General features: G+C 40.3%; 1 pseudogene; it reads right to left on the bottom strand.

Moving 5' to 3' along the window:
* Positions 1–253: 253 nt before the first annotated feature.
* LOC123840777 (host cell factor 1-like) overlaps positions 254–15,101 on the bottom strand; it is a 74,705-nt pseudogene continuing 59,857 nt past the window's right edge.

Below are 15,101 nucleotides of genomic sequence, written 5' to 3' on the forward strand. Positions count from 1 at the left end.
TCAAGATTGTGGAGGCAGGTTGCAGGAGTTGCTGTGTGGCAGCTGCCAGTGAAGCCCGGGCAAGGCCTGGAGCTCTTCTCGGGGCAACACCAATGGGCCCTGGACCAGCGTGGACTGTCAGGATGGTCACAGCCCGAGTCAGTGGAGAGGACTCAGTTGTGCGATGGCGTTGGAGTTACTGATGTTCACACTGATGCCCTGGGTGCTCTCCACCTCTTCCTGGTGCCAGATGGTGGGGGATGTTGGTCTGAGCTTATGCTGGAGGTGACAAAAGCATGGCCATGTGCATGATGCCTGTCTGGTGTGTCTCACAGGAGGGTTGGGGCATACCCTCTGTGTCAGGAAAGAAGCAATGAAGCACTGGCCTGGGGGGTGCTGCCCCCTTCAACCTGGACTCCAGGGTCCCATAGGAGAGGACAGTGTCCAATGCCGACATGACATGGTGGTACCAGTGGTCCTGTAGGGGTGGCAGGCAGGGGCTGTTGCCTACCCTCAAACTCACCCACACCCCCCCAATGGGAGTGGTGGTGGTGGATGTATAGATGGTGCCCATCTCATGGGTCTTGCAGGGTGGGTTGTAGCACATCAGCATCACTGTGCCTGGCTGCATGTCACCCTGGACCAAGTCAGCAATGGTGACTTGCCAAGGGCTGTTCTCTAGTGGGCAGGGCTAGAACAGACATAGGGAGGCCATACACAAGCTGGGACTTGACCCCATGGGCACTGTGATGGGAGGCACCTGGGTAGGCTGGGAGGTAGACTGCATGGTGATGGTGGGGGTGGTCTGTACAGCCAACACGGTAATGGCAGTGGGGCTGATCACCTGGCTTGAGCAGATGGCAATGGTGCCCAAGGTGGTGATGGGCATGGCCAGGGAGGCTCTGGTGCCATGGCCACAGCTCTGGCAACGCTGGTGGGAATGGTGCCTGTTACTCTGCTGAGGGTTGTGACACCTGTGGTGTTCTTCACAATCAACATGGTGATGGTGGGCTTGACAGTGGAGACAATGACAAGGGTGACCAGGCGGATACCCTTCAATGGGCATGGGGTTCACCTTTAGCACCACCTGTGTCACCACCTTGCTTCCCACAGCCAGTAGCAATTTGGGGGACAGCAATGATGATTTTGGCGTGTGCTCCACTTCCTGAGGTCATCACCTTGGTGGTGATAGTCGTGATGGGGAGCCTGATGCCAGGACTGTTGTCATACCTGTGACCAGTATGGGGATGATCTTGATGATGGAGGTTGTGCTGGGCTTGGCAGTGCTGGGGGAAGATACTGTGAATGCCCAGATGTCAGGCTTAGTCCCAGCCCCACTGGTCTGCATGGAACTGAGATGGCAGTGGCCTTCCATCTGCTGAGGTCACCAGCTTCAGGATGGTCCCAGCTGACAGGGGCTCTTTGGTCTGGAGCACCACCATCACGTGGCCCAGATTGGAAATCAGAGCACTGCCTTCTGTGATAGAGATGGGGCTCTTCACCAATGGTCTTGGGGACCCCAACCCACCACTGTGCTCGCCACCTGGGCTTGCTGGACCATCATCACAGTCCCTGACTTGAGCACCAAGATGATAAGGCGGGTGGACGTGTTGACAGAAGAAGAGATGGACATGGTCATCCCCACCTGGGCACTTGCAGTCGTCAGCTGTTTGAGTGGCTGGGTGGCTGCCATATCTGGAGAAGGGCCCACCTTCAGAGTAGCCAGGAGGGTGGTGGTGCCAGGTGTCATAGCCATGGTTTTGATGATGGTGGTGTCCGTTGCGACACTCGGCACTGTGGGCACCAATGAAGATCATCTGGGTGGGGACAGCTGTGGTCACTGGCCGCTAGTGCAACCATCCCGCTCATCTCTGGGCTGCTGCCGATCACTGTTCCCTGGGCACTCTGCCCATTCTGCAATGAAAACTGCTTTTGATAAAATGATGAATACCTTCTACATTGTTAGATCAAATGATCAGATGGGAATTAGAGATCATTTCCTTTTTCAATATGTACACACAGAATTTCCCAGCCCTGTTTATCAAGAAGACCAGCTGTAGTGCTTTAAAGTGCCATCTTTGTCATAAATCAAATATCTCTGTGTGGGTTTATCTGGGGGCTCCCAATTCTGTCTCATTGGTCTGCCTATCTCTGCAGCCACTACCATAACTGCTTAGTTACTGTAGTTTAAAAATAAATCTTGATGTCCATTAGAGCAAGTCCTACCACACCTTTCTTCCTTTTGGCTATTCTTGGTCCTTCGCATTCCCATATAAATTTTAGAACCAGCTGACAATTTCACAAAGGAACTTATTGGGATTTTGAATGATAATTCATTGAATCGATAAATCAATTTGGAGAGAATCCTTACAGTATTGCACCTTCCAATTTATGGAACCATGGTATATCTTTTATTCTTCTACATCAATTTTTTTCTTTCAATGTTTTATAATTTTCTGTGTAGAAACTTTGCACATATTGTATTAGATTTATTTCAAATTATTTTTAATTGTTTTGGATATTTAGAAAAAATTAGTTTTATATATCAGTCTTATATAAAATAATCTTACTAAACTCAAATATTCCTTTTTTTTAGAAGATTTTATTTATTTATTTGAGAGAGAGAACAAGCAGAGTGAAGAGGCAGAGCGAGAGAGAGAAGCAGGCTCCCTGCTGAGCAGGGAGCCTGACACAGGGCTCGATCCCAGGACCCTGAGATCATGACCTGAGCCGAAGGCAGATGCTTAACTGACTGAGCCACCCAGGCACCCCATCAAACATTGCTTTTAATAACTATTTATTTGTAGGTTATTTTGGCTTTTTGTGTGTATAATTATATTACCTACACAAAATGATCGTACTCTTGCATTTCATTTTTTTTTAAAGATTTTATTTATTTATTTGAGAGAGAGTGTGCAAAGAAGTGGGGGGAGGGGCAGAGGGAAAGGGAGAGAGAATCTCAAGCAGACTCTGCGCTGAGCACGAAGCCCAATGTGGGGCTTGATTTCATAACCCTGAGATCATGACCTGAGCCTAAATCAAGAGCTGGACTCTCAACTGACTGACCCAACCAGATACCCCTGTGTTCCTGCATTTCTAATCAATGTATTAGATTTCTTTATCTTGTTTTACTGTATTGGTTAAGATCTCCAATATTACGGTGAATGGAAGGGGAGATAATGGACATCCCAGTTTGTTTCCCAACCTCAAATAGAAGTATTTAGCATTCCAACATTGTGTAACATGTTTTCATAGTTATGTTCTTTCAGACTAAAGAAACTTCCTTCTAATTCTAGTTGCTAAGAGTTTTTAATGATCAATGTTGAATTTTTTCAATTTTTTTCTGCATAGATTGAGATGATCCTATGAATTTTCTCCTTTATCTTATTCTAATTTATTCTATTTAATTTTCTTCTGTATGAATTGCATTGCTTGAGTTTTTTTTTTCCCCCAAGGATAAGCCAACTTTGTGTTTCTAGAATAAGTTCAGCTTGGTCACTCATATCATCCTTTTATATATAAATGGATTTGGTTTGCAGATACTTTAAGAGTTTTGCATCTATGTTCATACAGGAGATCAGCCTATGTTTTTGTCTTGTAGTATCCTGTTCAAGCTTTGCAATCAAGGTTTTGGAGCTTTCATAAAATGAGCTGGAACGTGTATGTTCATTCCCTATCCTCTGAAAGAGTCTGTATAGGATTAGCATGACTGTCTCCCTACATGTTTGGTAGACATCATTGAACTTTCTGGACGGCTCTGACATCAATGTGCGCTCTACCCCTGAACACTTGGAGGATCTAAGATTTCAGTAAAGGGTAACTTATTTACAGAAAATAGAACCCACTCTTGCTCCACATGTGCCACTAGAAAATGAGTCCTTGACTACTTGAATATTATTGTTTTCCTCTTAAAATAAGCGTGTATTTATTTGATGCTCACTATAAGCAGGCACTCTGCTAAGAATTTTACTTGTACTATCTCCCTTAATCCTTTAACAAAACTATGAGAACCTCTGGTTTGCTGAGGCACAGAGAGGTCAGAATATTCAGTGGAGGACCAAGCTGGGGAGTGGTGGAGGCAGGATTCTATCCCAGGCAGCCTGGCACCGGAGCTTACTCCCATCACCCCTGACTAATGCACCTTGCTTTGGGTTCAGACTGTTGCTCTTTTTTCTTCTCTATTGAATTGACTCCTCTACTCACTTATTTCCCAATTTTCTTGATATCTAATAAGTACCTTCACAGTCAAATTTTCCTTGATTAATGCTTTGTTCGAATTCTGTGTTTCAATATGTGGTATTTCATTCTCACTGCTGAATAGCTGTTAATTTTAATTTGGAGTTTTTCTTCATCTTGAGTTATTTAGAAGAGTGGTTTAACATTTCTGAGTGGAAAGTTTCTTTGGGGCTAGCCTTTGGTTGTTTACTGTCTGGTTTTGTGACATTGTAATCAGAACTTGGGCAGTGTAATTTCTGCCTTGAGCACTTTTTCTTTTAGAATTTTTTGGTAACCTAACATCTGGCTAATTATTGCAAGTGTTCCATGGTGTTTGAAAATAATGTACTTTCAGTTTGTTTGGTACACACTTCTATATATATCTATCATAGCAAGCTAGATATTTGTGATATTCAAATTCTTTATATGGTCATTTTTTTCCAGCTTACTTGCCATTTTCTTTCTTTCTTTCTTTTTTTAATAAACTGGGTTTTATTTATTTATTTTTAAAGATTTTATTTATTTGACAGAGAGATAGAGAGCACAAGCAGGCAGAGCGGCAGGCAGAGGGAGAGGGAGAAGCAGGCTTCCCGTGGAGCAGGGAGCCCGATGTGGGGCTCGATCTCAGGACCCTGGATCATGACCTGAGCCGAAGGCAGTTGTTTAACCTACTGAGCCACCCAGGCGCCCTACTTGACATTTTCTGAGAGGGTTTTTTTTTCTTCCTGCTTGGTTCTGGTTTGCCAGTTTCTCTTTGTATTTTTGAAAATATTTACTTTATATATTTCAACGCTATGTTTAGTCCTTCATGGTTTTCAATGTCTTCATGAGGTGTACCTTTAGTCAATATAAAACATTTGTCCTCTTCACACTCAATACTTGACCTTTTTTCAATTTTGTCAAATACCCATTTTTTTTTCCAAGCCAGTTTTCATTTTTATGGCAGTGACCTGGCACGTCTTTGTCCATTTCTGTTATCAGCTTTCCAGGTCGGAAACACACCTGCCGCCTTACCACTAGCGTGGGCCCCACTTTACTTAGGCTTGTTCTCTCTGATTTCTGTGGAGCCCTTCACTGATCCACAATGACTTGAGATCAATGAAGTCTTGCAAGGATGCATTTACTCTTTTTTTAAGATTTTTATTTATTTATTTGACAGAGAAAGACAGCTAGAGAGGGAACACAAGCAGGGGGTGTGGGAGAGGGAGAAGCAGACTTCTCGCTGAGCAGAGAGCCCGATGCGGGGCTCGATCCCAGGACCCCGGGATCATGACCTGAGCCAAAGGCAGATGCTTGACCTACTGAGCCACCCATGTGGCCCGCATTTACTCTTTTAAACTGGTAAGATATAATGTAGGAAAATCTGTCTGTTGACTGTTTATCTCAGCCTGTATTTTCAGTGGGGTTTGCTTTTATCTTCCAGGATTGTTTAGAACATAAATCATTTTCTAAAATCTTTCTCAGTCTTCTGCAGGAAAGCAGGGGCATAGATCTGCCATACCTCAAGGTCATCGGCATTGTGTTTTCTTTCCTTTGCTTCTCTTTACTTTTTCCATCATGCCTCCAATGTGTTTTACTAGGTATTAACTTCCAAATGTGGACAGATCTGTTCAGATGAAATCTGCATGGCTACATTCCATGTGCACTTGGAACTTGCTAGAATCTTCTCTTTCCTTCTATTTCTTGTTGGCACTTCCTGGTGCACAGCCCTGGTTTTCTTCTTTACCTCAAGGGAGTAATAAGAATTATTTGAATAGAAAGGAATAATAATGGAAATGATTATTCCTCTAATAATTTTTGGTACAATCCTCGATTCTAACACCTATGCTCTGTATATTATTTTTTTTTATCAGTGTTATCCATTAAATGATAAGTCCTTAGGTAGCAGGAACTGTGCTAAATCACCTTTATGGTCCTAGTGTGCTGCGTGATGCCTGGCACACAAACATTCAAGAAATGTGACAAAGGAGGCACACGGAAAAAGGCTAATTTATTCATAAACACCTAACACAAAAGGCCATGGGAGATGCAAATATAATGAACCAGGTGTCCTTACTTCTACTCGTGGCCTCTAATAATCTCTTCTTCATCTAATATAGCCAAAAAGATTCTTTTAAGACTTAATTCTGATCATGTCCCTTCTCTGTTCAAAATCTGGTCCTAGGGACTTCCTATCTCACTCCAAGTAAAAGCTAGAGTTCTTACCTTGGCCTGTGGTGCCCAACACAATGTGTCCTTGTCTTCCTCCGCTCCTAACACAACCTCCTCCAGCTATCTTGGTCCCACTGATTTTCTTTAAACAACTTAAGCAGACTATAGCCTCCAGGATTTTGTGTTTGCTTTCCCTCTGCCCCTGCTCCATATCCACATGGCTTTGTTTCACCTGATCCAAACCTCTGCTGGAATGCCACCTACCTTGAGAATCCGATCCCAGCCCAGTCTGCCTGTGTCTCTTTTACCACATTGATTTCCTCACACTCTGTGACATCACCACCTGACATATTAAATATTTGTTTATTTACTCCTTCTAGAATATACGCCCCTGACAAAAGACACCTGTCTGGTTTTTCAGTGCTGCATCCCAAGGGGTTAGTGAATGGTAGATGTGATTTTTAAATGATTAAATAGAAGTATTTGCTTGGTCTTGGTGGCTATTGCTACATTGGCTATGGCCATGCATACTGAAAACAGAGGTACACGTGTCGGGGAGGAGTGACTGGCACCAAATACCACTGGGGAGTGTTGGGGCTCGCAGCCATGGCAGGGCACTCCATATGAGCCAGGTGCTTGGTCATCCATGGATAAGCAAGAACTGTGTGCTTGCAACACAGTCCTGGGAGAAGGATGCTGTAAAGCCTGCACTGTTTGGGTTTCGTGCCCACGGCAAAATAACTCTCATGGGCTGGGTGGTGGGAAAAAGCTGAGACTGCATGTGTGTATTAGGTGAGACCAAGGCTTGGAGGAACAAGATCAATCTTGATTTAGTGTCTGTGGAATGTCGTCTTCTCGCATTCATGCTGCCATGGACAGGAAAGTGCGTGAAAAATTGTATTTGTATTTAGCTCGAATATAAGTCTTCTCTTTATTTATTTTTTAAAATTTTATTTATTTATTTGAGAGGTAGAGCGAGAGAGAGCGAGAGAGCACAAGCAGGGGGAGTGGCAGAGGGAGAAGCAGGCTCCCCGCTGAGCAGGGAGCCCGATGCGGGGCTCGATCCCAGGACCCTGGGATCATGACCTGAGCCGAAGGCAGACGCTTAACTGACTGAGCCACCCAGGCACCCCTAAGACTTCTCTTTTGCAGGCCAGGACTTTGGTGACCAAAAGCATGGGACCCTAAACTACCTTTCCCCCCTCAGCTTGCAATGCCGGTGTAGAAGATGACTATTCACAGTATAACTAAAGGAGTGATTTAGACATGCTAAGTGAACTAAATTAAAACTTAGAACTGAGATGGAATTGTGGAAAGATAATAAAAATGATCTGATTCACTTCTAAAATTCTATCATTGTAAGTCTTCTGCACTTACAAACTTGAGCATTTGTGAATATTTTAAGTATCTATAAGATGACTCTCTAGGATGATATTTTGACATGTAGGCTGAATTTTGTAATGGATTAGTAATCTATAGGAAAACTGGAATTAAGTTATCTGTGATGTAATACAGAAGAGGTTGGTCTTTTTTTTTTTTTAAGATTTTATTTATTTATTTGAGAGAGAGAATGAGAGAGAGCACATGAGAGGGGGGAGGTTCAGAGGGAGAAGCAGACTCCCTGCTGAGCAGGGAGCCCGATGCGGGACTCAATCCAGGGACTCCAGGATCATGACCTGAGCCAAAGGCAGTCGCTTAACCAACTGAGCCACCCAGGCACCCCAGAAGAGGTTGGTCTTAAGTCTCAAGGTTATGCTGCCAACTTTGTCCTGTCTTGTCTCACGTTTGCTGAGAATTTACAATGCCCTAGGTACTGGAAGGGGTCCCAGTGCACTTAATTAAGGGTATTAATTAATTAGGATGTGATTAATTAGTAATGAGGGGGGATTAAGGGTATTCTTATTAACTTGCTGTCTGCATTTCCCCTTGAGGACTCAGGGTCAGAGCATGGTTTTCCTAAGACTGATAAAGGGAGGGGCAGGAATTATGTCATAGGGAACCTCACTGTAGAATCTGTGACCTAACCTGGAGTTTCTCTCTTACAATCAGTATTGAGGAGACCTGGATTCTGTCACGTTTAGCAAGTTTCAGAAAAAATGCAAAGGAACCCAATTATTTAGGCCATGAAAGCTTTGCAGGGTTTTGGAGTTAAAGGCAAGTGGGAAGAATTTCAGAGATGGTAAGAAAAATGAAGGGAAGCATAGAGCTCTCTGAGTGCCTTTGAAAGAATGACCATAAATTGATTTCTGTCCCTGAGTAATAATTTGGTAATTCAAGGGAACAGACCATATATACAAAAACATGATAAAGCCAAATCTTCATTTTTTCCTAAAATTTGTATAAAACAAATTATTTTTCTTGTACATATTCTATAAATATTCTATAATTAGGGGTGCCTGGGTGGCTCAGTCAGTTAAGTGTCTGACTCTTGATTTTGGCTCAGGTCATAATCTCAGGGTCGTGAGATCGAGCCCAGAGTGGAGCTCTGCGTTGGGCGTGGATCCTGCTTAAGATTCTCTCTCTCCCTTTCCCTCTGCCCCTCCCCCCCCATGCTCTCTCTTTAAAAAAAAAATTCTGTAATGAATATTCAAATTTGACTGTTTCAGAGGGTTTTCATCAGTTATCACACATGTTATGAATTTGTCAAATTAACCCTTGTTAAGTAAAGCACAGCATGCCCCACGGTGAATGGTGAGATGTGGTTCAACACAAACCAGGAGAACCTGAGAGAGAGAGAGGCTTCATACTCACAGGGCCTGAAGGAAGTAGCTGGAGGAGCTACAGGGGAAGATCAAGGCAGGGTGTGAACAGAGAGAGGCGCGACCTGGGGCACTCGCCTTTTTTAGGATCTGTGGGTGGAATACTATGGGGTTCACAGGCTAAGCCTGGATTGATCAATTCAAACCAAAAGAGCAGGGTTTTTGGTAAGCTCCACAGAGGTCTTATCTAAGCAGTGCACAAGACGGAAGGCCTGGGAGGCAGACTGTTTATCCCAAGGACTGTTGGAGAAGTCATGTCAGGAACTTAAGCTTACTTTTGACTCTGTGGGCTCCCGTTGAAGGCATGTGCTTGCTAGGGTCAGTTTAAGATTCCTGCAGACCACAGAATAGATGCCCAGGCAGCAATACCAAGGAGTAGCATAAGCTCAACTCCCAACATCATAGAATGAGAGAACCTTAAAATGGAATTATAGGAAAAATTGGAAGCCCATAGTGAATATAATTTTTGTTTAAAAAAATAGTCTTTAGTGAGAATCTAGCAAAACCATAACTTATTAACAACAAAGTTGAGGTTTCTTTATTTTGTTTTGTTTTTTAGCTATAGTTAAATTCAGAGAGGACCTTAAGTATTATATGCAATGCATAAGAAAGCTTAAAGGACATTTTAATTTTTAATTTTCTAGTTTTCAAAAAGTAAGAGGCATAGCTCAAAACATCTTACAGTTAAAAAAGTGTAACCTTGCCTAATTTCTTACTTGTTTTTTATACCTTTGGCTACTTTTACCTTTTATAGCTTTTCCAAGAGAAGTATTTTGTATTTTTCATTACAGATTTACCAATTGTAATTTATTTGTCAATTATAATTGTGTTTATTAATGTAGTAGGCTCCCTGTCTTGGCTGTGAAGTGTTTTCCTAAAATTAGTACCAAAGTTAAAAAGAATAGTGATCAAGTTTTAGGACTGTTCCAGCCCTTTGAAAAATGTCATTGGTATTTTGATCAGGATGGCATTGAAAGTATAGATTGCTCTGGGCAGCATAGACATTTTAACAATGTTTATTCTTCCGATCCATGAGCATGGAATGTTTTCCCATCTTTTTGTGTCTTCTTCAATTTCTTTCATAAGTGTTCTGTAGTTTCTAGAGTATAGATCCTTTACCTCTTTGGTTAGGTTTATTCCAAGGTATCTTACGGTTTTTGGTGCTATTGTAAATGGAATCATTTCTCTAATTTCTCTTTCTACAGTTACATTGTTAGTGTATAAGAAAGCAACTGTTTTCTGTGCATTGATTTTGTATCCTGTCACATTACTGAATTGCTGTATGAGTTCTGGTAATTTGGGGGTGGAGTCTTTTGGGTTTTCCACATAAAGTATCACGTCATAAAGAGCTGGTATCCAAGGTCTATAAAGAATTTCTCAAACTCAATACCTAAAAAACAAAAAATCAAGTAAAAAAATAGACAGAAGACATGAACAGACATTTCTCCAAAGAAGACATACAAATGGCTAATAGACATGTGAAAAAATGTTCAACATCATTAGCCATCAGGGAAATTCAAATCAAAACCACATTGAGATATCACCTTACACCAGTTAGAATGGCAAAAATTGACAAGGCAAGAAACAACAAATGTTGGAGAGGATGTGGAGAAAGGTGAACCCTCTTACACTGTTGGTGGGAATGCAAGTTGGTACAGCCACTTTGGAAAACAGTATGGAGGTTCCTCAAAATTTAAAAGTAGAGCTACCCTATGGCCCAGCAATTGCACTCCTGGGTATTTACCCCAAAGACACAGATGTAGTGAAAAGAAGGGCCATATGCACCCCAATATTCATAGCAGCAATGTCCACAATAGCCAAACTGTGGAAGGAGCCAAGATGCCCTTCAACAGATGAATGGATAAAGAAGATGTGGTTCATATATACAATGGAATATTACTCAGCCATCAGAAAAGATGAATACCCACCATTTGCATCAACTTGGATGGAACTGGAGGGGATTATGCTAAGTGAAATAAGTAAAGCAGGGAAAGACAATTATCATATGGTTTCACTTATATGTGGAACGTAAGGAATAGCATGGAGGGCCACAGGGGAAGGGAGGGAAAACTGAATGGGAAGAAATCAGAGAGGGAGACAAACCATGAAAGACTCTGGACTCCGGGAAACAAACTGAGGGTTCTAGAGGGGAGAGGGGTGGGGGGATGGGTTAGCCCAGTGATGAGTATTAAGGAGGGCACGTTCTGCATGGAGCACTGGTGTTATACGCAAACAATGAATCATGGAACACTACATCAAAAACTAATTATGTACTATATGCTGGCTAACTAAACAAAATAAAAAAATTAAAAAAAAGAATAATGATCAAGGTGTATTTATCCAAAAGATAAAAGAATTATAGGCAATATCTTTATTATTATGTATTATCTACTTACTATTATTATCTATTTGTTAGTAGTATCTAATAAATCACTTAACCACTCTTTATACAGTTCTCAGTGCTAGTGGAGGAGGGGCTGACACAGAATGTTATTAATTTGTGTATTAATGGTGTAGTCGGTTTAGCAAGTGCAGAAAGAAACACCACAATACATTCTCTACTGCAGATGGGGAGGTGTGAATCTTTGTTCTTTTGTGCTGTTCTTGATAAACGTTGACCTCACCATAATGCTGAGTACTCATATAGTTTTCAAAGGACATTCACATTTATTCTAATTTCATTGTTTTTTTTAAAGTATTTATTTGTTTGTTTATTTATTTATTTTTTATTTGAGTGTCCTTGACACAGTGTTACATTAGTTTCAGGTATACAACAGTGATCCAACAGGTTTATACACTATGTCATTCTCACCACAAATGTTGTTACCATTGGTCACCATAGAACATTATCATGATAACATTGACCATATTCCCTATGCTGTGTCCTCATCTCTGAGACTTATTGTTTCCATAACTGGAAGCCTGTACCTCCCATTCCCCTTCACCCATTTTCCACATCCCCCCCTTCCCTCTGGCGACCATCATTTGTTCTCTGTATTTATAGGTCTGATTCATTCTCTACAATAAGACTGGAGAAGGTGAATTGTTTGCACAGGTTAAATGTCTTGCTCAAGGTTGGGCTATGAATTTATGATGAGTTGGGATATGAATGGAAACTTCTTAACCTTATGCTTTCAAATGCAGCAGAAGATCTCAAATGTCTTAAATGGTTTTAAATGTCACTGATTGGATACAGCTGTATGATACTGAATTTTTTTTTTTTTAGTTTTTATTTAAATTCCTGTTAACATACAGTGTAATATTAATTTCAGGTATACAATTTAGTGATTCAACACTTCCATTTAACACCCGGTGACACTGAACTTTAATGTGTAGTCTGTAGTTTGTTCTAGGACCTCTCTGCCTGGTACATTTTAAAGGCATCCCAACAAATATAACCAGGAGTAAAGCTTTGATGTCCATTTCAGTATTACTTATTTACTCTCTATGAAGTAATTGGTGTCTCACAGAGATGTATATATATTGAATTTTTTTTTTTTTGTAAAAATGATGTAAGCCTTTTGGATTATCCAGACTGTCTTTATAATTTTTAATACAAATTATAATTCCATTTTTCTATTAAATAATTTCTTATGGAGATCAACAATGTTCAGAATGGTTGATTAGCAAAATAGCCAGTGGACTATTTTAGAATATTTGCATAGGGTAACATAATGTTTTCCTCTCCAAAGGTGAGGTAAGTATATAAATGCATTTATCACTTAGGGTGAAGAGCTACTCAGCATGACCTTCCTTGAGCTTCATGTTATAACAAAACAAATGGGATTGCTAGTTAATGAAGAAGAGCAATGTTGCAGAAAGACTACTAACCTCTACTTCTCTCCCTCTTTCCCTTCCTTCCTCTTTCTTTGTTCTGTTCATCCATCCATCCATCTGTCCTTCTAGCTTATCCTTTCTTTGGTATTTGCATTTTGTCTTGCTTTCTTCCTTTCTGAAATTCATTAAAAAAACTTGTTGGTAATACTTGCAATTCTGACAAACTTCTGATGTTTCACATTAAAGAAATGGAAGTCCTGCATAAAAAGAGAATATTCTGGGAAACCTTAGGTTAGCTTAAAGTAGACAGAGATACGCCACTTCAGAAGATGCTGGTTAAACAATTTTACACAATGCATTCTGAAACTACAAGAGGATGATGGAGATATATAGAATTTTCTACTTACCTGACCATGAAAGTATTTACATTTCTCATAAGAGTATCTAAAAAAACACCAATTGGGAAAACGCAAGTCTATTAAATCAAGCTTATTCATTACATGATGCAAATGCTTTGTTTTTTTGTTTTTGTTTTTTTGATTTTGGGAGTAGGGGCAGAGAGAGAGGACAGAGAGAATCTCAAGCAGGTTCCATGCTTGAGCATAGAACTTTATGCGGGGCTCAGTCTCACCACCGTGAAATCATGACCTGGGCCTAAACCAAGAGTCGGATGCTTAACCGACTGAGCCACCCTGGCACCCTGACAATTTTTTATACTGGAATTTTCATTGTCTAATAAACATGTTCATGTTTTCCTTAATGGTTTTGGCTTTATCAGTTTCTTCTGGTGTTTCCAACAAATCTTCCTTTGCATTAATTTGAAATCATTCATTCTATCTGCTGCAGAAATTGTTAAGATTATCTTAACTTCATCAAATATTGTACCATTTATATGTTCAAAAATACTGCTTCACTTGATTATTTGTATCTTAAATTGTATATTTTTAAACAATTGATTTTGAAATAATTATAGATTCAGAGGAAGTTGTAAAAAAAAAATACAAGGATGTCTCATGTGCTTTTCACCCAATTTCCCCAGTGGTAACACCTTGCATAACTACTGTACAATATCAAAATGAGGAAATTAGCATTGGTACAACCCACAGAGCTTATTCAGATTTTATGAGTACAAGTCTCTGCCATCTTATCCCCTATGTGGATTCATGTAATCACCACCACAGTCAGGATAAAGAGCTGTTCTACCTTCACAGGCTCTCTGTGCTACCCCTTCATAGCCAGGTATACCTCTCCCCATTTTCTTCCTAATAATTTGCCACCACTGTTCTCCATTTCTATAATTGAATATTTTGAGAATTTTACATAAATGGAACCATACAGCATGGAACCTTCTGAGATTGGCTTTTTTCACTCAGCATGATTCCCCTGAAATCCATCTGTATTGTATGTATCAAGAGCTCATTCATTTTTATTATTCAGTAGTATTCCATGGTATGGATGTACCATGGATTATTTAATCATTTTTTGAAGGACATTTGGGTTATTTCAAGTTTGGACTTTTAAGAATAAAGCTGATATAAACACTCCTATATAGGTTTTTGTGTGAACATAAGTCTTCTCTTGTCTGTGATAAATGCCCAGAGTGTAACTGTTGGTGCATAGGATATTTTAGTGTTTTAAGAAATTTCCAAACTGTTATCCTGCATAGCTGTACCATGTTATATTTCCACCAGCAACCGATGAGTGATCCAGCTCCTCTGCATCCTCAGCAGCATTCGGTGTTCTCACCATGTTTTATTTCCACCATTCTGATAGATGATATCTTATTTTGGTTTCCTATTTCCCTAATGGCTAATGATGTTGAACATCTTTTCCTGCACATTGGTTGCCATCTTCTTTGGTGAACTATTTGTTTTTCTCATTTTCTAATTGTTTTTTTTTTTTTTTACTGTTGAGTTTTGAGAGTACTTTATGTATTTTAAACTTGAGATACAAGTTTTGTCAAATGGATGGTTTGTAAATCTTATCTCTATCTGTCTTGTAACTCATTTTCTTATCCTCTTTACAGAGCTTTTTGGCAGAGCAAAAGTTTTTAATTTAGCAGATGTCCAATTAACTTGTATTTTAATTGTAATATTATTACTTTTAAAAACTTCACTTGACACAATGTACCTTTTTAATTTTGCCAAAAATTATTCTTGCTTATTATAAAGCATTTTAAAAAGTACAATTTTTAAAACCCTATAAATTCTATTCAAATTA

Source organism: Mirounga angustirostris, unplaced genomic scaffold, assembly GCF_029215605.1.
Source record: "Mirounga angustirostris isolate CCGP_5_RB_7025 unplaced genomic scaffold, mMirAng1.0.hap1 SCAF_3, whole genome shotgun sequence".
Classification (NCBI taxonomy): Eukaryota; Metazoa; Chordata; class Mammalia; order Carnivora; family Phocidae; genus Mirounga; species Mirounga angustirostris.